General features: G+C 35.0%; 1 long non-coding RNA gene across 1 annotated transcript in view; it reads right to left on the bottom strand.

The window, feature by feature from the left end:
- LOC122228398 overlaps nt 1–16,224 on the bottom strand; it is an 81,420-nt gene extending 65,196 nt beyond the window's left edge. The window contains exon 1 of the long non-coding RNA XR_006206553.1: nt 16,160–16,224. This is a non-coding gene — a long non-coding RNA (uncharacterized LOC122228398). The remainder of the gene's footprint in view (nt 1–16,159) is intronic.
- Nucleotides 16,225–26,903: the final 10,679 nt, after the last annotated feature.

Genomic DNA, 26,903 nt, shown 5'->3' on the forward strand with positions numbered 1-26,903 from the left:
TAGGATGTAAGAAAGTGGTCCAATTTAATTCTTTTACATGTTGCTGTCCAGTTTTTCCAACACCACTCATTGAAGAGACTGTCTTTTTTTACACTGGATATTCTTTCCTGCTTTGTTGAAGATTACGTGACCATATAGTTACGGGTTCACTTTTGAGTTTTCTGTGCTGTTCCACTGATCTATGTGTCTATTTTTGTGCTGATACCATACTGTGTTTATCAATATAGTTTTGTAATATAACTTGAAGTCAAGAATTGTGATACCTCCAGCTTTGCTTTCCTTTTCAAGGTTGCTTTGACTAATTGGGGTCTTCTGTGGCCCCATACAAATTTTAGTACTTTGTTCTAGCTCTGTGAAAAATGTTGTTGGTATTTTGATAGAGTTTGCATTAAATCTTTAGATTACTTTGCATAGTATAAACATTTTAATAATATTTGTTCTTCCAATCCATGAGCATGGAATGTTTTTTCATTTCTTTGTGTCATCTTTAATTTCTCTTATGAGTGTTTTGTAGTTTTCAGAGTAGAGACCTTTTACCTCTTTAGCTAAGTTCATTCTTATGTATCTTATGGTTTGGGGTATTAATTCCTTATTTTAAACTCCCACATAGCTGGGAATGCAAACAGTCTCTTTTTGGAACATAAAAGAATAACAACTATTTGCAATCTTTCAAAGGTGATATATATTTGACTTGGGAATCCTACAACTAGAAATCTAGCATAAGGAAATTAGACAGATGTCAATTAATCATATAAAGATATTTATGGCAGCATCATATAAAACCTTGTGCTATATAAAAATACTCAACAATAAGGAAATGCTTGATTATACTATTTCCATACTATAGAAATATGTGATAGTGTTCAAAATCATTCATCAAAAAATAATTAATGACATGGACACTTATGATTTTAAGTGATAAAGAAGATATCAAATTGTATCTGCAATATGATTTTTTTTATAGATAAAATGAGAGAAAGAAGGAAGAAGGAAAAGAGAGAGGAAAGGCACAAGGCAGAAGTCAGGGAGAAAGGGGAAAACTCTGGAAAAATATATTGAAGTGTTTTTTAAATTATATAAACTCTAGGTGACTGGAAATGATTATGAATCATGCCTATATATTTTTCTCTTATTTCTATAATCATCAGCTACCTGTATGATATGCAGGAAAAACAATGTTATTTTTATGTTAAATCTATACTTTAGATTCTAAAGCATTTATAAGATTTTATAGAAACTCAAAAGTTAATAAGACAATGACTATCATTGTGTTTCCATGAAAGCTGACTTAACTATTCTTCTAGAATGGTTCCTTTGTTTTTCTAGAAGTCTAAGGGCAAATGAAAGAAACCAAAGAAGAAAGAAGATGCTTAGAAGACTAACCAGGACTTTCCTCCTTATAAGCTATTAACAACTCCCAAAGATGTATTTTTCCTGAGAAACTGAGATTTCTTCAAGGGCTTTTGAAATGAAAATCTTCTGCAGTCCTAATGGCTGGACATATGAAATAAAGCTACCCTAAAACTACAAAAGATTAAGGCTAAAATTATTTCTCTACTTTGGAGGGACACTTATTACTTCATCTTATACTCTAAGTATTCATTCTTCTATTTATTCATTTACTGGCTATTTAGCCTCTTCTACCTACTAGTAGGCTAAAACCTATTATAGAGTAGTTTGCCCAGGATACAAAGGCAGGTATGAAATGGTTCTTGGGTTACAGTATAGCAAGTTAAGTTTGTGATTTACTCAAGCCTCGCTACAAGTTGGATATAGATTAAATATATAAAGAGGAGTTACATTTTACTAAGAGAAGTGCTAATTATTCCTAGACATTTCATTTCTTTAAATAGTCATTATCATGTATATTTTTTAAAGTAAAATGCTATCATCATTAAAACTTAGTTTTGATAACATCTTATTATTAATAAAACAAATAATTTGTAGAACATTTTATATACTCCTTTAAATGAATTATGTCTATAGTTGAAAACCCAAATGTTCCAACTATGAAGGTAAAACCCCTTCTTAATAAAAATAGTTTCTTAATCAAATTGAAAGCATAGGAATAAGTAGAAAAGAAACAACTTCATTCAAACCAGTTTGGCAAGCACACACATACACACAAAAACCAGATAAACAGTGTGGCAGAGACTTTTGGTTGTCCCCCAATATCTGTCCTCCAAGGAAACTCAGTCACAGAACTCCCAGATAAGCTCATGGCTTCTTGCAGCTTGTGTGGTCATGTGACTACAACCTGGGCAATGGAATATAAGTAGAAGTGGTGAACACAACTTTTTGGAAGGGTTCCAAGAGGGTGAGAGCATGCCTTCTCCTTCTTCCCTCCTTCCTGCTGTATAAAATGGAGATAGACTGGCAAGACACCAAGTAGCCACTTGCGACCACAAGATGGAAGCTCCTGTTTGCAGAACACAAGACAAAGTGAGACTAAATGAACCCTTCTGGTATCAACACATCAACTCTAGACTGCCTACATTTACATGAAGGAGAAGCATACTTCCATATTCTTAAATCCATTGCTGTTTTGGGTTCCCTTTCACTCATGAGCAAATCTCATCTTAACTAATACAAATGGCAAACACCCCAGCCTATCTTCTCCATTGTACTGCTACTCAGATATGATCACTGCTCCTTGCTCATTGTTGAGAACACCTCTCAGCACAATTATATCCAAAGCCCAAGTTAACCATATTCTTTCTAATGCTGTTCAGCTCTTAAGTTTTCATAGGACTTGGAAGAGAAAATCTGCCAGGCATTTGCAATGTGACCTTGGGTAGATCATGTAATACTACTATCCTCAGTTTCCTCATTTATCAAATGAGCACAGTAATTCCTCCTTTGATAACAATAACATCCATTTACAATTCTTATAATTATTCTGTGAGATAGGTATTATAATTAGTAAACAGGGTTTCAGAGAAGTTAAGTAAAATTCTCAGGATTACACAGTTTAGTAGCAGAATAGGAATTAAAAGGAATTCAATAGGAATTCAAAGTCTACTCTAAATACTATGATTGTTCATAATCCTTTATAATCCTCTCCCTCTTACCTTGTGAATAGTCATTGAGGTAACCTGTGTAAAAGAGATTACCTGTCATACAGTAGACGCACATTAGGTGTGAGTTATCCCCCCTCTGTTCTTACATGTTGGTAAAACGAAAGCATTTTGCTTTCATTCTCCTTCATATATAATCTTACATTGGGACAGCTCTGTGAAAGAATCAATCTGGATGGATTCCATGTTTAAGTAAAAATATTATAGAATACAATTTTACCCTTGAAGAATCCCAGACCCAGTAATTTTTCAACAGATTGAATGCATTAAGCTTTTGTATATACATAGACCCATGCTGGAAGATATACAAAGTTAATCTGAGAGTAACAATTCCTGTCCTCTAAGAATTTATAACCTAAAATAAACCACAGAGATGCCAGCTCTAATACACAAATTCAAACAAACATCAACACATGAATAAAGAAGAACAGTACAACCTTTCAGTTCTGTGTTGAACAGAACTGTTTTTAACATACACACACAAATTAGAATAATACTTAACCACAAATCAGAACCTTTCTGAGTGGGAAGGGTGAAGAGTTTGTCTGAAGAAGGAAGGCATCCTCTAAATTCACTTCATACACTGGGGTTTCTCTAACAATGCTTAAAAAGTAAAAGCTCTCACTCAGGGGTGCAAAGGTATGTTTGCACAAACTAATTATTCAGCAGAATGGCCCTGTTGAAGATCTTTCTTTCAGACAGGAAAAAAAAGTTTCAAATGATTTTTTTGGCAAACAAGTATAATACAGAAGTATAGGGGCAATGATTTTCTCTCAGGTTTTGACATTTAGAAGGCCTCTACCCATAGGTACTTACAGATTAGAAAATACATTTAGGAAACAAAATCAACAATAAGGTTCACAGCATAAGAGAATCAACTAGCTAAAAATTTAAGTAACCTTTACTGTGTGATGGTAAATGGTGCAGCTAGTCAGTGCTTCTTCATGGTATTTTTTCCTTTTGAATGAAGCACTTTCTTGCCTCATTTCTGGAAGGTTAAGGTATACTTCCCTTAAGCATTGAAACTCTGCACTGGTTAAATCAAACATCCTCCACCCCTCTCCTACTTCTCTATCACTCAAATTCCCTTTCCCAAAGCCAGAATTTCATTTAAGAAAAACTTCTCACAATAAATTTAAGTAAGCCAGGTCAACTCTGCTCCTCTTCAAAACTTAAAAGAAAAAGTTTCAATTGCAGCCCGTGGCCAAATCTACCACTTGTGTACTGACACGATTAAAAGAAAAAAAAAAACCTCACCATTAAAAATAAACAAAACTCTACCTCCCGTCCCACTTATGGACTGTGTTTGTAAGATTAACGTGAAAAGTAGAGTAGGAAAGTTTTTGCAGTGATTCTATGGCTGAATATAAAGACAGCCCCAAGCTGAGGGTTTTCATCTTCACCTGATTTATTCTTTCCTTTCCTCCATTTATTTCATTCCCAAGGCAGTGACACAATCTTTTCTCCTATTCAAGTCACTGAAATAGTGAAATCTATCTTATCCAAGCAAAACAATTTCATTCATCATACTGCAGTCACATCAATTAGGAGTTAACCGATAAAATAAAACATCAAGAACCTCCCTTTTGACCCACAAGATCTTTCCTGACTATTGCTGGTGCCCTGGGACAGCTCAATCCAACCTCTTCACTATGTATTTGTTTGTCCATGTGCTTAAAAAACATTTACTCAATGCCCATTGAATGTACTATGCCCATCCAATGCCCATGGACTGTATTAGATATTTGTTCTTATATGATATTCAGCTGATAATCAAACATATATTGATTGAGCCTCCAGACTTCTTACCTCCTTGATTGGGGTGGGAGTGGGGGATCTTAGTCTTCTCTTCATTGTCTGGCAGAAAGTCCCAACAGTATTTTCTCAATACATATTTTTTATATAGGAGACCAGGTTTAAGCTAATGTTAATCTGGTTTGAAGCACTATATGCCTCAAACCATTATGTTTCTTTCCCAATTAAAAATTTTTCAGTTTCTTTCTGGTCTATGGACTGTAGTGAGTAGAGTTTACGTCTCTATGAGCTACAAGAAATTGAATTTCCATCTTTGGGAATTCACCTACATTTCAGACAATGCCAGATGTGCTGGTTACACATGCCTGCTCTGTGAATACAATGAGCTCAACTTATTTTATTGACTGCATTGAAACAATGACTAATTTTATTCCAGACTCCACACAGTGCCACAAAACTGTACCCACCATAATGATATAAGAACTCGAACACTGCAGTGCAAGACCTGCCAGTTAGAAATATACCTTCAGTGATGTGAGTTGGCTTGTGGGTGTTCCTGGAAAGGGGAATTTCTTTAGTCCTTTAGTTATTCATTTGACTAGGTATATAATTGTTCTGTATACCAACAAAATATGTGATCTTAAGGTCAAAGAATTTATATGTAATTAAAATGCCTATGTTATAGGATGTGAAAGTGGGACACTGTTATCTCAGTTGTTACCAAGTATCCAACACTGAGAACAAAAACCTTAAGTTACTAAATGTTTACATATCCTATGTAGTACCAGAATATATACACAGGATTTATTAATATGGTAGACAAAACCTGGCTCTGCCACTTGAAGCCGATCACCTACATCTCAAGACTATATAAAAGAGAGATAACGAAGACAGATAAAAAATGGTTCTATCTTAGAGAGAAACTCTAAGGAGTAAGCTGTTGGGGTATTTTGTGTTTCCCATTCTCCTCCTGAAGAAGACAGGAACTTCTGGCCACCAACTTCAGACCCATTTTGGGGAAAGGATGAACCTTATGAACCTCCTAAAAAGTTTGAGATAAGTCTCTTGTGATTTGGGTAATAGTGGTTGAGTCCTTATAAAAGGTTACATGAACGGAAGCTGTCGCTGATAATGGTTTTTTTTAAAAAAAAAAAAAAAGGCAGCTACAATGTGAGAAAATTTCATTTCTATCTGTGATGGACAGAAGGACGCCCTTTGAAAGGAGCTGGGCTTGGATAAGATTAAGTCGTTAATTCTGAATACCAGAACTAGGTCACCCCCACCCCCCACCAACAAAGTCTGTGTGGTTTGTACACCAGAAAATGATCCAAAGGAAGAACTTATAAGGCTCCAGTTGAAGGAGCATCACTTGCTTTAGAGAACAGTGCAAGGAGTCCCTGGTGAGGGTGGGTACTCTAAAAGGCCACAAAATCTCCCAAGAAGAGAAAGATCAAGCTTTTGGCTATCTCTAAAACCCGGAGAACACTAATGCCAGATTACTACCTGACCAATCAAATGATACCTTCTCATTTCCTGCCCCCTCCACTCCCTTTCACTCCCCTTTCACCCCCTTTCACTCCCTCCTCCACTCAGATCCCAAAGGACCGGAAGCAGCATAATGTACTCTCATCTTTGTTCTCTTGGTATATTGCTTTTGGAACTGATTCACCATATTGTGAGAAAGTCTAAGCAGATGGAGAAGAATTCTATGTAAAGAGAAACTAAGTCCTGGCTGCTTCCCAGACAACATTCTGAACCTACCTGCCAGCCTTGTGAACGGGATCTTCTAGCCACCAACAGACTCAACTCAGCTGATATATGTGGGATAGAAATTAGCTATTCCCACCTAGCTGTGTCCAAATTATAGGTTGATGAGAAAAACAAATGAGTGTTGTGGTGTAAAGCCACTAAACTTTGGGATGGTTTGATACTTAGCAATGGTAACCAGAACAGATTACCAAGAACAGATTCCAAGGGTATGGAAAAAGCTTTAAATGGGAATAAATAGTAATGCTTTGATAATAGAATATTATTTTATCACACCAGAAACTATTACTTAAGAAAAGTACTAAGGAAACTATGGAATCTGCCTAAGGTGTCCAGAGATGAAGAGGGAACATCTGCTCCCACCACCCCACTAGTTTGAAAGTCAGTGGTGAGAAACAATAAAGCAGAAAATGTGGGAAGGGAATAGTGGGAAGGAGCTTATCCCTTAAGTTTTCTTCTAGGAGTTTTATCACTTACATTCAAGTGTTTAATAAATTTTGAGTTGATTTTTGTGGCTGTTGTAAGATGGGAGTCCAGTTTCATTCTTTGGCATGTGGCTATCCAGTTTTCAAAAAAAACACACCATTTATTGAAGAGACTGTTTTTTCCATCTATTATGTTGTTGACTTTTTGTCACAAATTGATCAACCATATATGCATGGGTTTATTTCTGAGCTATTATGTTCCATTTCTGCATGTACCATGCATCTTAATTCTTAAGTAAATCAGTCATTAATTAAACAAAAGTGATGATACTCATAAACAAAATGTTTGCAGGGGGTTGGAAGGCAAATTGAGGTGACAATCTAGACTCAAAAGTACCACTCTATATGAATGCTAGCTGAATATGATTTGTAAATTCGAATGGCCTTTTGTGGAAAAAAAAAACCCAGAAGCCACTACTTTAGCTTAAATCAAATTTAAAAACTGTCAAGAAGAATATTCAAAGTGAGCATGAGATTGAACATCTTGAGGGTATTCATCTCTATCTCCTGCATTAGCACAATGACAAGTCCCAATAAATACAGGTGAATGAATGAATGAATCAATGGATCTTTGTCAAAAAATTAAACTGTGCCCATGATTGGAAATTGCAATGCCAAAATTAAAGAATTATTTCCATTATTGAATTCATCTTGGCTTTCAACCTCTTGGCTCACAATACAATGGGCTTACCTCTGCCTGATAGGCTTCTCCTAGTATCATCACTAGTTAGGTTCATAGAACATCCTCGCAGCAGACAGAAGAGACAGAATTTTACCAGAATTTTACCATCTATTTACCAGGCAGGAAAGAATTAGAATGAAACAACTAGTAAGCTTTTTAATAATAGGTCTAGTAATAATAATATGATATTGAATTAAAAATAGGAGAGTAGTACTAATTAGAAATGTTATTATTGAGTGTTTTTTACTATTAAAAAATAAAATGCTTAAGAAATACAATTGGTTGGCTCTTTAATACAATTATTTAAGAATTACTTATAAAGAAATGCATTATCCAGTCATTTCTGCCATTTTAATAGTTCAGTGTATTATAATTTATGATCATGGAATCATGAAATACATGAGTCAAAATTATCTTAAAGTCATCTAATCTACCCCACAAACTAAATGGTTCAGAAAACTGAACCCTAGGGGCGCCTGGGTGGCTCAGTCGGTTGAGCGTCCGACTTCAGCTCAGGTCACGATCTCACGGTTCGTGAGTTCGAGCCCCGCGTCAGGCTCTGGGCTGATGGCTCAGAGCCTGGAGCCTGCTTCCGATTCTGTGTCTCCCTCTCTGCCCCTCCCCCATTCATGCTCTGTCTCTCTCTGTCTCAAAAATAAATAAGCATTAAAAAAAAAAAAAAAAAGAAAAAAAAGAAAAAAGAAAACTGAATCCTAGAAATGTTAAGTCATTTACCCAGGATCACATACCTTAAGAGAGTTGAAAAGGCAAAAAACAGATTTCTTCATTCCTACTCTAGGATTCTTTCCTTTATACTGCCTTGTATCTGATATTCATAAACTATAGAACTTCAATAAATATAAAATTTTCTAGATACATTACATAGCCTAATATATATTTATAAACAATATTAAAATATAAACATTTTTAACTATTTTACAAACCTACAGTAATCAACACAGTATGGTATTGACATAAAAATAGACACATACATCAATGGAACATAATAGCCAGAAATAAACCCATGCATATATGGTTGATTAATTTGTGACAAAAAGTCAACAACATAATAGATGGAAAAAACAGTCTCTTCAATAAATGGTGGGTTTTTTTTTTTTGAAAACTGGATAGCCACATGCCAAAGAATGAAACTGGACTCCCATCTTACAATAGCCACAAAAATCAACTCAAAATTTATTAAACACTTGAATGTAAATGATAAAACTCCTAGAAGAAAACTTAAGGGGTAAGCTCCTTCCCACTGGTCTTGGCAATGATTTTTTTTTATTTGAAACCAAAAGCAAAGAGAACAATAGTAAAAATAAACAAGTGGGCTACATCAAACTGAAAAAGTAAAAAGCAAAATCTTTTTGTACAGCAAAGTAAACAGTCAACAAAATGAAAAGGCAGTCTACTACATGGGAGAAAATATTTGCAAATCATATATCTGATAAAGAGTTAATACCCAAAATATATGAAGAATTCGTACAACTCAATAGCAAAAAACCAAACAATCTAATTTAAAATGAGCAGAGGATCTGAATAGACTTTTTTTCCAAAGAAGAAATACAGATGGCTAACAGGTACATGAAAAAGTGCTCAATATCATTATTCATCAAGGAAATACAAATCAAACGCAATGAGATATCATCTCACAACTGTTTTAATGGCTACTATCAAAAAGGCAAGAAATAACAAGTAGCAGCAAGGATGTGAAGAAAAGGGAACCCTTGTACACTGTTGGTGGCAATGTAAACTGGTACAGCCACTATGGAAAACAGTATGGAGGTTCCTCAAATAGTAAAAATGGAGTTACCATATGATCCAGAAATTCCACTCTGGATATTTAATTAAAGGGAACAAAAACACTAACTCGACAAGATATCTGCACTCTCATGCTCATTGCATCCTTATTTATAATAACCAAGACATGGAGGCAACCTAAGTATCTATCCATGGATGAATGGATGAAGAAAGTGTGATGTGTGTGTGTGTGTGTGTGTGTGTGTGTGTGTGTGTGTCTATATACATATATATGGAAAACTTGCCATTTGCGACAACACTGATGGACATTGAGAGCATTATGTGAACCAAGCGAGGCAGAGAAAGACAAATACTGTATGGTCTCACTTATATGTGGAAACTAAAAGGAAAAAAAATAACCCAACTCATAGATACAGAGAACAGACTGGTAGTTGCCAGAGGTGGTGGTTTGGGGATGGACAAAATGGGTGAAGGGAGTCAAAAGGTACAACCTTCTGGTTATAAAATAAACAAGTCAGGGGGATGGAATTTATAGCATGGTGATTATAGTTGAAATACTATATCATATATTCAAATGTGTCTAAGAGAGTAGATCTTAAAAGTTCTCATCCCAAGAAAAAAATTTGTAACTGTGTGGTGATGGAAGCTAACTAGACATTGTGGTGATCATTGTGCAATATATACAAATATCAAGTCACTATGTATATATCTGAGACTAGTACTGGTACATGCCAATTATATAGCAATAAAAAAGAAAAACAATAGAAATATTTCCTTAACAAATCACCTATTTTTATAAAGCAAGTTAAACTATTTTCTACCCAAATACCTTCCTTAAATGGATTAATTGTTGTCTCCACAGCGCACTTTTATTGTATGTTTCCATCCCAAAGAAGCTGAAGTAGTGAGGATTACATTAAAGTTTAATGCAATACAATCCTGTGACTTTCCCGAAATAATAATAGCTAATCAAAGTTCAAACTACAATCCAAATCCCCTGCCTTTTTTCCAAAAGAGTCTATGACTAAATATAACCACATTATTTACTTTTGCTTATCTGCAAAACATTTTTGTAGACGATACTGGTTGGTATTGGGGCACCCGAGTGGCTCAGTTGGTTAAGCATCTGACTTTTGGTTTCAGCTCAAGTCCTGATCTCACAGTTTCATGAATTTGAGCCCCATATGGGGCTCTGAACTGGCAGCACCAAAGCCTGCTTGGGATCTTCTCTCTCTCTCTCTCTGCCCCTCACCCATTCACGCTGTCTCTGTCTCTCTCAAAATAAATAAACTTTTTTAAAAAAAGATACTGATATTGCTGTATACAGATTTCATTTAAAAAGATAAGTCCTGATGCCATCAAAACAATGAAAACACATTTTTGAAAGGAAAGGATTTTCTTTCAAATTAACATCTACAAATAGCCTATCATTTCACCTCTGTATTTTCCTATCAAAGGAAAGTAAGAGACACTTCTACATGAAAAATCAAGCAACGTTCAGAAGGGTAAATTGTTGGTAAAGTTGTTAAGAGCGGCACTGAGCACTGTGTGGAAGACACATACAAAACTCACCTAACACTCACATTGTCCTTGTATGATGGCATCGCCATAGCTTTTAAAATTATGAGGTAGTCTTTTATTAATGAACTTTGCAATATTAAAAGAAATTACTCCTATTCTGTCGGCAATGTGCATTCTTTGCATTATTAATCTCTCTAACCCCTTCATGTCCTTACTATCTAGCTATAAAAACACTTGAACAAATAATAGAGCCCAATAAAATCCTTCATTGCAAAGTCTAAGAAAAATGCTACATGAGGTCCAAGACAAGAATAAAAACATTCCCTATATTCCAAGGAAAACAGCATTCAGATTAAAGCCAATTTATAGTGAGGTGGTTTTACAGGGCTTTGTTTTTTCACTTCAACTTGGCCTTCTCGAAAGCTTGTGAAGGTTACAACGCTTATTCACAAGAGTCTCTTCATTATAAATGGCGAGATATGTCAGGACCAACAAAGCAATCTGCAAATTATTAGGCATTATATTCAGCCACATAGTTATAATGTACAGTCCTCAGAAATGCTAAGGATGGATGGTGTATTCAAATGAATTGATGAAATAAATCATTTACTAGCTGAACTTTGATTTTACAATATACTTTTTTTCAATTTAAAGTTTCTTAACTCTCTGAAAACCTCCAAAGTGTAATGCCAACCCATTAGCAATCACCAAACTCATTTAATTAAAATCAAACATATTTGAATTTATTTATTCAACTTTTACCAGATCTATTATTTCTCCATCCAGTATATTTTTTGTTCTACACCATTGGTCTCAAATATCCATTCCAAGAATTCTAAATGAGACTGATTAATTAAAAGGAGGCCAAGAAACAAATTCAGTCAAAACTTTTGCATTGTACTTTTCAGCAAATTCACATTATCAATTGTCTACAAAATGAGTCCTTAACAATTAATGCACCCATGAAAACGGCATAGAACAATGCATCAATGAAAAAAGAAAGCAGAAAGAACCTTCCAGCAGCTATCAATGGATAAACCAAGTCACCAATAATGGCTGAGTAATTCCACACTTCAAAAACCTGAATATTTACCCTTGAAATTTGCTTGCCTTAAATTTTCAATTAAAAGAGGGAATAGTTTGGAAAATTCACATTAAAATTTTTTGTCTATACTAAATATATCATACAGATTCATAAAGTAAAAGCAGGGAATCCAGATTTCACAAACTAATGAACAAAGCATGTACATCATTATTATCAAAAGGGTGCTGATGATTGAGTAGCAACTGCGTGTCCGTGACCATCTTAGCACAAATCTAACCTCCACATACTTTTACTATCATAGTGCAAATCCAAGGTTTGTTTGTGAAAGTCACAAAGATTCCATGGAGTTGTCCCAGAAAAAAAAAAAAAGGTTTTAATTCATTCATTTAAAAATGTTATGCTTTGGGTATCATGCCATGTCATGGACTGTCTGGGCTTCAGGGAGAAGAAAGACAAGACTCTGCTCTCATTAGCCTAGGGTGAGTAACAAAAAGAAATATGGCTTCAAAAGGACTTTGTATTTGATCTTCCACCCTGTGAAATAAGCAGGGCAGTTATTTCTAATCCTGGCTTACCCACTAAGAATCCAAAACCCTAGGAAGAAGAACCACTTTTTCTTTAACTCCATTATTATGTGAAACAACTTTTACTTGAACAAAATTCATCCATCTCTGAGTTCAAGATTATTGTATACGCCCCTGTAGTTTACCAAGATTAAAACTAGAATGATTTGTAAATGTGCTTACTGATCAAAGAACCCATAAAATTTAAGAGCTAGATAGCAGCTTGCTTACTTAGAGAATAACCTTGTTATTTTAGACAGGGAAACTGAGAACCAGGAATCTGATCAAACCATACAGCTATTTGGAAGTAAAATTAGTATGGGAAGCAAGGCCTCCAAAAAAGATGAGTGACATTTCCAGAATACTACATTGTACCCCAAAGTTTCATGCTTTCATAGATACCAGAATGTTTCCTAAGAGCACAGGATATTATTCATGTCCTCTCTGGAGAAGAATATTGCTTTTCATAAAGCCTAAAATAGCCTAGAACCTCCTTTGAAAAGCAGGTGAAGATAAAATAAAACCTGCATTAAATGGAGGTAATGTGTTTCCTTAGCTAATAAAAAAAAAAATAACCAATGGCAAAATCATTTCACATGAATTGAAAGGAATAAAATATTACTCAAGTTGCAATTATCTGTAAAGAACAGTCATTCCCTAAAACAGCACCTTTGAGGAAATTGATTGTTTCTTTATGCCCTTTGTTTATACATTTTTCTTAGACGTAATGTCTGACAAGTGACCATTTCATTATCATAAGATGCCTCTTCTCTTTTCCAGAGTTGATTCCTTTCTTCTATGTGCTTAACAATAGCAATAGGGTTCATATCTTTCAAGTACTTAAAGGAACCTTTGTTTCCAAGCCCAAAGTGGCTCTGTGGTTGGGTTTCCTGACCCAACATTTTGCCAGTTTCCCAAACATTTTGCTGTTGATAAGAGACCATGTATATTTGCTGAAATGCTCATCACATCTGTCTTGTTTTCTCCCAATGGTAAATAAAGAATTTGTATATCTTCCCAAACCAAGAGAGGAGAATCGTGGTTATGTACACACAAGTTTATGGTCCAAGGAATTTTACCTAAGTAGTAATATTTTGGTTTGGGGAAGATCCCTGTTCATACCCCTTCCTTCTGCCTGGACCTATGCCAATCTATACAGATATCAATCTACTTACCTCAGAATGGAAGCTACTCAGGATTTTTTGTTTTAAAAATGACACAGTGGTTAAGAGCATAGATGTGAAAACAAGACAATCTGAGTTTGAATCCCAGTCTATATAACTTTGTATGAAATACTTTTTACTTTTTGTATCTCAGTTACCTTACCTTCAAAAATCTCGATATTGTTCCTGCTTGATGTGATAATGCAATGAGATAATTCAAATAAATATTAAATTATACTTATTTGGGGGCTTAGAAGCAGTGCATAACAGAGTAAGAGAGCAAAGCAAGTTAGCCATTAGAATTTCTTCTTATCTTTTCATCTGAAAAGCATTCAGGCTTTCTTTCACATGCCCGTGATTATATGCCTTGTCCTCCACTTTGCTTAATAGTTTTACAACCTCCAGGGTCATCTACCCTCTCTAAACTATATCTAAAAGGAATGATATCTGGGAAATAAGAGAGCTATCTGTTATTACTTGGTGGAAAGAACAGGATTTCTCTGTACTGCTGCCTCACCTCAGTTAGGAACAAGCATGGAATTCTCTATCAAAGAGGCATGGTAAAACTTAGGAGAGCTAAATAGCAATAGTAAACGGTGTGCCTAATCTTTTCTGCATGGTAGGTGCTAGTCTAAGCACTTAACTCACTCTCATACTATGGGGCTAGTAGTAGAAATAGCATCCCCATTTTATAGAAAAAGAGTCAGAGGCAAAGCATCTTACCCAGAGTCACAAAGGTATCTCGTATTCATAGTCTTGCTTTTCACTGCTCTATTACACAACCTCTCATTGTAAAAGGTCTCAGAGCAAATCTAGGATAATATAAATTTTTAGGAGAGCTGCCTGAGGATCCCTATCAATTCCATATTCTAACTGTTTGAGTCCTTTCAGCATCCACCTCTAGATATGAGAGTGCCTAGTCTTTAGATGACCCCAGACTCCAACCTTCAAGCCACCCAGAGTGACCCAAGATGAGCAGAGAGGAGCTATCCCCATCAATCCTTGGCCAACTTGAAGATTCATGAACAAAATAAATGCTGCCATTGTTTAAAGATACTAAGGTCTGGAGTTGTTATATAGCCATAGTAACCATTACAAACCCTCATGTGGGAGCAGTAGACTTATCTTAGGATAAGTGCAGTATATAGTAATTGCAACAGATAGTGAACAGGTATTCATTTTTTCCATGATCATCCTTACTGAGGACTACTGGACGGGAAAGAACTTTAGCCCAGAGACAACTACACACATGAAAAAACAATAAAGTCTATTCCCACCTTGCCCATCTCCAGAATATTAACGGAAACATACCATGCAAAACAAATAATAAGCACATGAAACTGGGTTATAGAATAATAAAGATTATTTGGTGGAAGAAAAGGAAAATGGAAACAGAAAGAATAATTATTTTTAAAGACTCACTTTAATGAGCTTTACATCAGTTGTATATAATACTTTACATAATGTATTAATTATATTATTATGTATATTATGTATTTTGTATATAGTATTAAAGTTAACCCTATTAAGGAGGTATTATTATTATTTTACAGATAAAAGAACAGACAATGTTCAGGACTGTTAAGCAATTTGCTTAAAGTCATATAGCTACCGATCAAAGTCAGGTCCATCAGATTCTGAGATTAATAGAAAGCTGTTTTCTTCCAACTGAAATTCTGGATTTTTCTGCCACATTATGATAAATTCATCTTTCACCCCACCCCAATATAATAAAGCTGCTAGAGTTCTTCATTATCTAACCTGAGATACAGGGATAAAATATATATTTCAAACTTTAAAAGTAATACTTCCATTTTTCTAGAGAGAGAGAGAACAGTCTTTACCACACCATGTGAAGCATTGGCTAATGGCAGGTGGCATTAGGGACAAAGTTGAATGACAACATTAACAATTTACTGTAAATGGTTTTTCAATTGAGGAAAAAAGGAAATGCCAAAGGCTGTGGGTCAGAGGTCAACACCTGCCCCTCCCTCCACGTGTCCACAGACTATAACATCTCATCTGCTGGGAAATCACGCACTCGGATGTCAGTCAAGCCAGGGAGCACCAGGCCTTCCTGCCAGCGACTGCCAGGTCTTAGCTTCCTGGATGCCACTCAGCATCATTGTGTTCCTCAAAAGGACTCTTAACAATCCCTTACATGGTGGCAAAATAAAGGCTGAGTATGACTTTACTTGGGGAGCAAATGTTTTGATGCCTCATTGGTGCAAAGTGACATGTATTGCTTACCAACGTGTGTTCACAGAAGTCCTAGGGAACATAGAAGAGAATGTCCCTTTGTAAAATGTAAATATTTAGCAAATATTGAGTACTCACCATGTCTAAGAGCTGTTGTTTATTGACGAAAACAAGCTTGGGCTTCCAGCTTCTAGGGGATGATTTCCTTTTATCCAAAATCCTAGATGAACAACAACAAACTTTTTTATTGTCTCCATAGGACTGCAATAGAGAATTTTCCAGTCCCCAGTTCATTTATAGGAGGTCCGTTTAATTCCAGCCTTGTATTGGTAGCTGAAGGGCTTATGGCCTTTACTGCTCTTTCTTAATAGAAATTAAAACTAAAGGTCATCAACTTTAAGACTTATATCTGGTTCCTATATTCCTGTAAATTGTTCAGCATCACACCCTCTCTTACTTTGGGTTAACTCTTATTTCTCACTACTGTGAATTTCCCCATCTTGAATTTGAGCTCAATTAATTTATTTTAAATATTTAATTATTTAAGAATTTAATTATTATTAAAGTAATTTTAGTAAGCATTGGAAAGAACTTTTATACATTAGCTTAGGCTGCCTCAAGAGGGAGGGTATATGGGAACTCTCTGTACTTATCTTTTTTTGCAACTTTTCTGTAAATCTAACATTATTTCAAACTTAAAAATTAAAAATGTTTATATTTACATTCCTCTGGATTTTATGTTATAAATAAAAATCATGGGGTTTGGGATCAAGCAGCCTGAAGCCTGGTTTCATCCTTTATTAGTTATGTGACTGGGCAAGTCACTTAATCTCAATTTTCTCTGTTGAATAGACAACCTACTTAATGGACCTATTACAATTTTACAATTAGACAAAATGTGTAACAATTCACATATATCACTTCTTCTATCTCCACCTCTTATTCAAGAATATTGATAAACTGAAAATCACTACTTTCATGTGATACTTAACCAACTTACTCTCTTATTCTCAATAGTTGTTTGCTGAGTTTAGACATACTGAAAAGCTGAAGCTAATTTTCACAACTTAAGATGTATCTGGTCAGTTTTAGAAAAACAATTAAATAAACAATTTAAAATATGTAATAAAAAATATATTTAAAAAATCAAAATGCCATATTAGAAAATACTCACTTCATAAAAGAAAGCAGCAAAGAAGGAAAAAAGAAACAAAAAAATAGGAGACATACAGAAAACCAAAAGTAAAATGGTAGACATAAATCCCTCTCTATCAACACTAACATAAACTTAAATACATTAAACAATCCAATCAAAAGTCAGAGTCTGTCAGACTGGATTTGAAATATGATTAAACTATATGGTGTCTATAGGAAATACAGCTTAGATTCAAAGACACAAAAAGAATGAAAGTACAGTGATGGAAAAGACATATCATGCAATCATAAGAAAGATGGAGTGTACTGATATCAGAAACAATAGATTTAAAAAATGCTATGAGAGATAAAAAGAAGCATTTTTGTAATAATAAAGAGTTGATCCAATTATAAACATATAGTTATCTAACAACAGAGCACCTAAATACATGTTGCAAAAACTAACCAAAATTAAGTAAGAAATGGACAATTCAAAACTAACAGGTGAAGACTTCAAAGCCCTTCTTTCAATCATGACTAGAATAACTAGGCAGAAGATCAACAAGAAAATATAAGGTGCGGTCAACCCTGTAAGAAGACGAGGCCTAACGGATATCTATAAAACACTTGACCCAACAGCCATAGTATATACATTCTTCGCAAGTGACACAGCACATTCTCCAGGATAGACAATTTAGTAGGGCAGAGAATAAAAATTTAATACATTTTAAACTTTTAAACTGATACAAAGTATTTCTCCAATCATAATGGAATGGAATTAAAAATCACTAACAAAAAGAAACTTGGGAAACTCACCAATATGTAGAAAGTAAACAACATGTTCTTACATAACAGATCAAAGAAGAAATAAAAGGGGAAATCATAAAATACTTTTAATACTTTTAAATGAATGGGGATGAAGACTCTACATACAAAAATTATATTATGCTGCTAAAGCCATGCTTAGAGGAAAATTTGTAGTTTTAAATGCCTATATTATCAAAGAAGAAATATATCAAATCAATAATCTAACCTTCAATCTAAGACAATGGAAAAGAAGAGCAAACCAAACCTAAAGCAGATAGAAGAAAGGAAGTAATAAAAATCACAATGACCATTCATGAGATAGAAAATAGAAAAATAGAGAAAATCATTGAAACCACAACTTGACTTTCCGAAACATCAATGAAATTGACTAATAATTAGCTACATTTACTGAAGGGATATGATTCATTTTACTGATATCAAAAATAAAAGACTTTGTTACTGACCTTACAAAAATAAAAAAAAATTGTTATGAGCAACCATATGCCAATAAATTAGATAATAGATTTAATGAACAAATTTATAGACAGAAATAAACCACCAAAACTGACTCAAGAAATGAATACAAAATATGAATTATCTACAACAGGTAATCAGATTAGTAATAGAAAAAAAGTCCAACAAAGAACAACTCAAGGCCATATGGCTTCACTGCTGAACTCTACCATTTAAAGAAAAATTAATACCAATTGTTCACAAACTCTTCCAAAAAGAGAAGGGAAGGACACTTTTTATAAATCATTCTATATAACCAGCATTACAATGTTTTTAAAATCATACAAAGACAACACAAGGAAGAAAACTACAGACCAATATTTCTTATGAATATGGAAACAAAAATTATCAACCAAATATTAACAAACTGAATCTGGCAAAACACAAAAAGAATTATACATTGTGGATAAGTGAGATCTATCCGACCTATGCAAGGTTGGTTCAATATTCATAATGTAAGAGCCCACATCAATAGAATAAAAAGCAAACAAACACATAATCATCTTAATAAATGCAGGAAAAGCATTTGATAATATCCAATACCTTTTCCTGGTAACACTCAATGAAATAAGAATAGAAGGGAACCTCCTCATCCTGATAAAAGGATTCTATGAAAAACCTACAGTAAACATTATATTTAATGATGAAAAGACTGGCTGCTCTCTCCCTTATATCAAAAACAAGAGAAGGATATCCATTCCCAGTACTTCTACTCAAAATTATAATAGGCCTAGCCACAGCAATTAAGCAAGAAAAAACTAAAATATAAAGCATCCAGATTGCAATAGAAGAAATATAACTATCTCTATTTGGAGATGATATAGTCTTTTACATACAAAATCCTGAGAAATCCACTTTTAAAAAACCTATTAGAACTAATAAACAAGTTCAGCAATGTTGTCATTTCAATGTACAAAAATAAATTGTATTTCAATACACTCTCAATAAATAATCCAAAATTTAAATTAAGCAAACAATTCCATTTATAAGAGCATCAAAAAGAATAAAATACTTAGGAATAAACTAAAAAAAGAAATACAGAACTCAGACTTTGAAAACTAGAAAATATTGTTGAAATAAATTAAAGAACAACCTAAATGAATGGAAAAACATCCCACGTTCATGGATCAGAAGAATTAATATTGTTAAGATAGCAATACTCCCCAGATTTATTGATTCAGTGTAATCCCTATCAGAATCCAGCAGATATCTATGCAGAAACTAACAAGCTTATTTTAAAATTTACATGAAATTATAAAGGACCAAGCATAGCCAAAAGATTCTTTAAAAACAACAAAATATGAAAGACACACAGCTCAATCTCAAAACTTATTACTAAGCAATGATAGGGGTGCCTGGGTGACTCAGTCAGTTAAGCAGCTGATTCTTGGGTTCCTGATTTCAAACCCTGCATGGGTCTCTGCACTCACTGCACAGAGCCTGCTTCAGATCCTCTGTCTCCCTCTTTCTGCCCCTCTTCCCTCCCTCCCTCTTTCCCTCTCTCTTTTTCTCTCAATAATAAACAAATGTTAAAAAAAAATAAGCATTAATAACCATATAACCATGACAGTGTAGTATTGGAATAAGGATATATAGATCAATAGAAAAGAATAGAGAGTCCAGAAATAAACTCCATTTGTATATGGTCAACTGGTTTTTGACAAGGGTACCAAGTCCACTGTTGAAATGTCTTTTCAATAAATAGTGCTGGGATAATTATAGCAAAAGAATGAAGTTGGACCCTTACTTCACATGACTTTAAAAAGTAACTCAAAATGTTCAAAGACTAAATATAAGAGCTAAAACTAGGGGCTCCTGAGTGACTTAGTCGGTTGAGACTCTTGATTTAGATTCAGGTTATGATCCCAGAGTCTGGGGATCAAGCCCTGCATGGGCTCCACACTGAGCATGAAGCCTATTTAAGATTCTCTCTCTCTCTTTCCCTGTGGCCCTCTCCTCTGCTCTTGCTCTCTCTCCCTCTCTCTCAAAAAAATAAAAATAATTTTTAAAAGAGCTAAAACTATAAAACTCTTATAAAAAAAAAAACCACTAAGACAAATCTTCATGAACTTATATTTGGCAATGATTTCTTATATGACACCAAAAGCACAAGAAACCAAAGAAAACACACAAAAAAGTCTGACTTCATCAAAATTGAAAATTTTTGTGCATAAAAGAATATTATCCAAAAAATGTAAAGACAATCCACACAATAAGAGAAAATATTTGTAAATCAGATGTTAATTAAAGGTCCATTTTGAAGAATAAGTAAAGAACTTACAACACAAAAACAACTCAATTTTTAAAAGGGCGAAAACCTTGAATAGACATTTTACCAAAGAAGATATACAAATGGCCAAAAAGCACACAAAATGATGCTCGATATCATTTGTCCTTATAGAAATTCAAAACCACAATGATATGTCACTTCATGCCCTTTAAGATGGCTATAATAAAAAAAAAAGGAAAGAAAAGATAAAAAACAAAAATAAGCATTGACAAGAATGTGAAGAAGCCGGAACCCTCACACGTTTCTGATGAGAATGTAAGATAGTGGAGTCACTGTAAACAATTTTATGGTTCTTCAAAAAGTTAAACATAGAATTACTATGTGATCCAGTGATTTTACTTCTAGGTGTATACACAAAAGAATTAAAAACAGGTGTTCAAACAAAAACTTGTGCACAAATAGTCATAGCACTATTTCAATAGCCAAAAGAAAATACCCAAATGTCCATCAACAGAAGATTAAGCAAAAGGTGGTATATATACATACACTGAAATATTTGGTCATAAAAAGGAATGAAGTATGGATACAACAACATAGATAAACCTTAAAAATAACATGCTAAGTGAAAGAAACCAAACATAGACACAATGACCACATATTATATGTTTCCATTTATGAAACATCCAGAACAGAGAAATCTATAGAGACAGAAAGTATAATAGTAGTTGTTTAGGGTTTGGGAGATTGGGGTTATGAAGATGATAGATAAAGGGTAGAAGATTTCTGTGTTGATGAAATATTCTATAACTGACTATACTAATGGTTGTATATATCTGTGAATGTACTGAGAAAACACTGAATTGTCGACTTTACATAAATAAATTATATGGTATGTGAATTATGTCTCCGTTAAGCTGGCTTTTTAAGGGGGTAAAACTTCTAACGCCATCAATTATCACCTGAGCTATCTTTTCAGAGAAGCTGGTACCTTCCCAAAGACTTTGTCTGTCTCTCTCTCTGTCTCTCTCTCTCTCTCTCTCTCACACACACACACACACACACACACACACACACACGCATGCCCTCGTGTCAAAGTGACTTAAATGAAGCTCTGAGGGACCTAAGTAGAACAACAGTGGATATGTATGCAGGGAGAAGCTTCAGATTAAATCATGCACATACTATGTGATTCGCCTGGGTCTGATACAGTCAGTTGAGTTTAAGAGCTGAGGCCAGGCTTTGTCCAAATTAGAAAGCCATCTTTCCCTGAGAATCTGGTCTACTCCCCCAGAACCTAGCCTTTGTGGAACTTGTCCCCTTAACTGGTTAACAGGAAATCCCTGAAAAAGGGTTAAAGGACAATTTAGGTCCGAGCCTTAATGGAAAGTGTGGCAGGTGAGTGTGTGTGGGAAGGAGCAGGAGGTTGTTCTTTGCCTTTTATAACAAGCCTCTGAAGAAACTTTGCTTAGTAATTAAGAAAGTGATGTTTTGAGAAGGGGGCTATTCCATCAAGTAGGATGAAATATTTCCAGAGGCCTTTGGTTCCTGTATGCTCATGTAACACAGTTGTCACCAAGAGTCCTGACATGTCCTTCTTCTTTCCATGGGCTCTGCTGAGCTACAGCCACCTTGATGTATCCATGCAGTGGAACAGCCTTCTCCCCATCCCAACACATTTACCCAAAAGTATTCACCACACTCATCCATTTAAAGAAAAATAAAAGAGGAAATCTTAAACACACTGTTTCTGAAGGGTGGTTAACTCTTGATGTTCACTTGACATTATAACAAAATACTAAAGAAATATCCATAGGCAAGATTCTTCTAGAACTAGGTTAATATCTAAATAGTTGGAAAAACATGCATTTTTGGTCCTCTTGTTGAGAACTATACAAGACCACACAAAGTTAAAGTATAGGATGTCCATAAGTATACACGTATGGGCAAATATACATAATGCCATCAAAGATATGTTTAATCTATTAAATTAAAATGTGATCTATGCTTACAGACTTTATGAGCACCCTGAAAATACTCAGATAAGAAACATGATGAAGATTGCCTTATACCCATCCTAAAGATGGTTTCATTTCTTTTTTTTAACAGAATTTATTTTATTTAAATCCAAGTTAGTTAGCATATAGTGTAATAATGGTTTCAGGAGTAGAACTCAGTGATTCATCACTTACATATAACACCCAGTGCTCATCCCAACAAATGCCCTCCTTAGTATCCATCACCCATTTAGCCCATCCCTCCATCCACCTCCCCTCCAGCAACCCTTAGTTTGTTCTCTGTATTTAAGAGTGTCATGGTTTGCCTCCCTTTCTGTTTTTATCTTATTTTCCTCCCCTTCCCCCATGCTCATCTGTTTTGTTTTTTAAATTCCACATGAGTGAAATCACATGGTATTTGTCTTTCTCTGACTTATTTCACTTAGCATAACACACTCTAGTTCCATCCACATTGTTGCAAATGGCAAGATTTCATTCTTTTTGATCACTGGGTAATATTTCAGTGTGTGTGTGTGTGTGTGTGTGTGTGTGTGTGTGTGTATGTGTACAACACATCTTCTTTATCCATTCGTCAGTCAATGGACACTTGGGCTCTTTCCATACTTTGGCTACTGTTCATAGTGCTGCTAAAAACATTAGGGTGCACGTGCCCTTCGAATCAGCAGTTTTGTATCCTTTGGATAAATACCTAGTAGTGTAATTGTTGGGTCATAGCGTAGCTCTATTTTTAATTTTTTGAGGAACCTACACACTGTTCACCACAGTGGATGCACCAGTCGGCATTCCCACCAAAAGTGCAAAAGTGTTACATTAAAGGTAATTGCAGAATCACAAAGCCTTAGGAGATGCTCAGGTTTTACTGATATTCTGATAAGGAATTAAAGCAGAAGGTTTTATCTCATAGAACACAGAAAAACTTTATACAAAAACATATAAAATATAAAAATAACAATCTCCACTATACCTGCCTAGCACAGCTTGAAGCCCACCATCTATCCCTTGAGTATCCTCAACTCCTTGGACAATGTGAGTTCACTTGAGCAAACCTCAAACCTAGAACTAATTTCTTCCTAGTGTCTATACCCACACCTAAATGACTAATTCCACAAGAGAAAACATAGTAACTACTTTTGCAGTTTGTTGCCACCACAAATTCATTCAGTCACTCCTTTATTTGTTCCGCAAGTATATATTAGAAAGTGTATTATGTTCAAGATACTAGAGATAGAGCAGTGAACAGCAGCTAGTACTTGTGTGGCACACATGTTTTACATACATGAGTTTACATAATTCTCATAATTCTACCAAAAAATATTTTTAATACTTATATTTTATAGATGAAGAAAGATAAGCAAAGAAATATTACATAATTATCCAAGTCTCAGAGCTAGTGTAGCCCAAGAAGGGATTTGAACCTAGAAAGGATGGCCCAAGAGTCCGGAGCCTCACCCTCTCTGCTATATTCCCTCTGATTTCTGGGGTCCCAGAACATAAAGCCTATCAAGGAATAAAGATATTAGGCAAGTAATTCATGAAAAGAATGCTACTAAAGAGAATGTAGTGGGTGCTTGGGAATGCACAGGCAATGGGAATTAACGTATTCCAGGTATTCAGCAAAACTATACTCTACCACTGCCTGAAAATTCTGAAAGATTTCCTTTATCTCTCTCTTTGGACCCCCACAGTGGCTATTTTAAACATTTCCCAGCCTACCCAAACTACCTTTCTTCTCTTGTATATCAAGTTTATCACTTCTCACTTAAAAGATCCTTCAACTTACTAACTTTAAACCTATATATTTTTCTATATCTAGAACTAATGTTCAGTCAGGAGACTCTTGGTTCAGCCATTCAATACTAGAACATAGGCATCCACCCATGGGATCTCCATCCCTGGTCCATACTCTCTCTACCAGGACTCCCAGTGCTATCTATCTTCCAACAAAAGATCTCTCTCTTTTTTTAATGTTTATTCATTTTTTCTGAGAGAGAGAGAGACAGAGCACAAACAGCAGAGGGGCAGAGAGAGGGAAGCTGCTCCAGACTCTGAGTTGTCAACACAGAGCCTGATGCAGGGCTCGAACCCATGAACCATGAGACCATGACCTGAGCCGAAGTCCAATGCTTAACCAACTGAGCCACCCAGGTGCCCCCAAAGTTCTTCCTCTTGAAGGAGATGTTTCCTTCCTCAGAGGACACCCTGTGGCTTTCTGCTATTTGCACTATATGCCATATCCCTAAACAATATCACCCACATTTACAATTTCAACTACAATCCTCAAACTAATGGCTACCAAATCTATGTCTCTGACCCAGGCCATCCTTCCAAATACCAGCCCTTCAGGTCCAACACCTACTGAATAAACTTTTATAAATCATAGGCAACTCAAACTTTCTATGTGATCATCACTGTGCACTCACCTCCTAAACCTATCTTATGTTGTTTATGTCAGTGAATAGTTCTAACCCTATCCAGTTGTCCAAACCAAATATCATTCTTAAAAATTATCTTTTATGTATCTTTTATGTATTTGTGTTATGTATTTGTGTTAATTCTCCTTCCTAAAGCTCTCGAGTTTGATGGTTTCCATTACACCACAATTACCATAGTCCAAGCCATTATGTAATGGAATACTACTCAGCAATGAAAGAGAATGAAATCTTGCCATTTGCAGTTATGTGGATGGACCTAAAGGGTATTAATGTAAGCAAAATAAATCAGTCAGAGAAAGACAGATATCATAGGATTTTGTTCATGTGTGGAATGTGAGAAACTCAACAGATGAACATAGGAGAAGGAAGGAAAAATAAGAAAAAAAAAAACAGAGAGGGAAGCAAACCATAAGAGACTTTTAAATACAGAGTGAGGATTGCTGGAGGGGAGGTGGATGGGGGGACAGGTTAAATGGGTGATTGGCATTAAGGAGGTACTTTTTGGGATGAGCACTGGGTGTCATATTAAAGAAATGAATCACCGGGTTATGCTCCTGAAGCCAGGACTACGCTGTATATTAACTAACTTGAATTTGAATTTTAGAAATAATTAATAAATAATTTTAAAAAGCTTCTTAACTATAATATCTATCATCTTTCCCTTCACAATACATTATCCTCTCTGCATCAAGAGCAATCATCTTATAATGCAAATGGACTTGCTTCTTTTGGTTTAATATACTTCATTGGCAACTATCTCTTTTAGGATAATAGACAACATCTTTTCCTTAGCTTAGAAGCATTTTTATAATCTAGCTCCATTTTATGTTCTGGTCACTTTGAACTTTGTTTTATTCTTTGCCTGAACAAGAAGAGAAGCTTGGCTTATTTATTATACATCTCTTTCATTGCCTTAACTTTTCTACCTCTTTTTTTGCCAAGCTAACTCAATTTCACCCTTCAGGGCCCAAGTATCACGTAGTCCAGCCATATAATGAAATAGGTATCCTTCACATGCTCTTTAAATTCCTGCACCTCTGCTATCTAGTAGTCCACATGATTATAATTTCTGTTTACATTGCCTGTGTTTCTTCCTCAGTCTTAAGCACCAGGAGAAAAGATACCACATCTGTTTTTTTCTCTGTATTCGCAGTGACAGTGCTTGGCATAGAGTGAGCACTCAATAACTAATTACTGAAACAAGAAATAAATGATAAATTAAGAAAGTGTCTGTTATGAACTAAAATTTATCCCCCCAAAATTCATAGACTGAAAACCCTAGCCACAATGTAACTATTTAGAGATAGAGTATTTAGGAAGGTAATTAAGGCTAAATGAGGTCATAAGTGTGCACCCCTAATCTGATAGGATTGGTATCTTATAAGAAGACGAAGAGATCCTACTAAGCTCTCCTTATTCCACTCACAGAGTAAAAGATATGTGAAAACAAAGCAAGAAAGAAGCATTGGGGCAAGCCCTCATCAGAAACCACCCCTGATGATACCTTGACTTTGGACTTCTAGCCCCCAAGATTATGAAAAAATTAATTTTTGTTAAGCCATACAATGTACGACATTTTGTTATACATCCTTTCAACTGTCCCAGCTCCTAAGTATCTCATAGTGTAGAGGAAGATATTTAAATCAACAAACTCAATACTACGCAATACGTTTTTTAATAGAGGTATGTACACATGCTTTGAGGATACAGGAGACAGAAAGATAAATTACAAAAGGATTACAAGAAAAAAA

This window comes from Panthera leo, chromosome C1, assembly GCF_018350215.1.
Source record: "Panthera leo isolate Ple1 chromosome C1, P.leo_Ple1_pat1.1, whole genome shotgun sequence".
In the NCBI taxonomy this organism is placed as follows: domain Eukaryota; kingdom Metazoa; phylum Chordata; class Mammalia; order Carnivora; family Felidae; genus Panthera; species Panthera leo.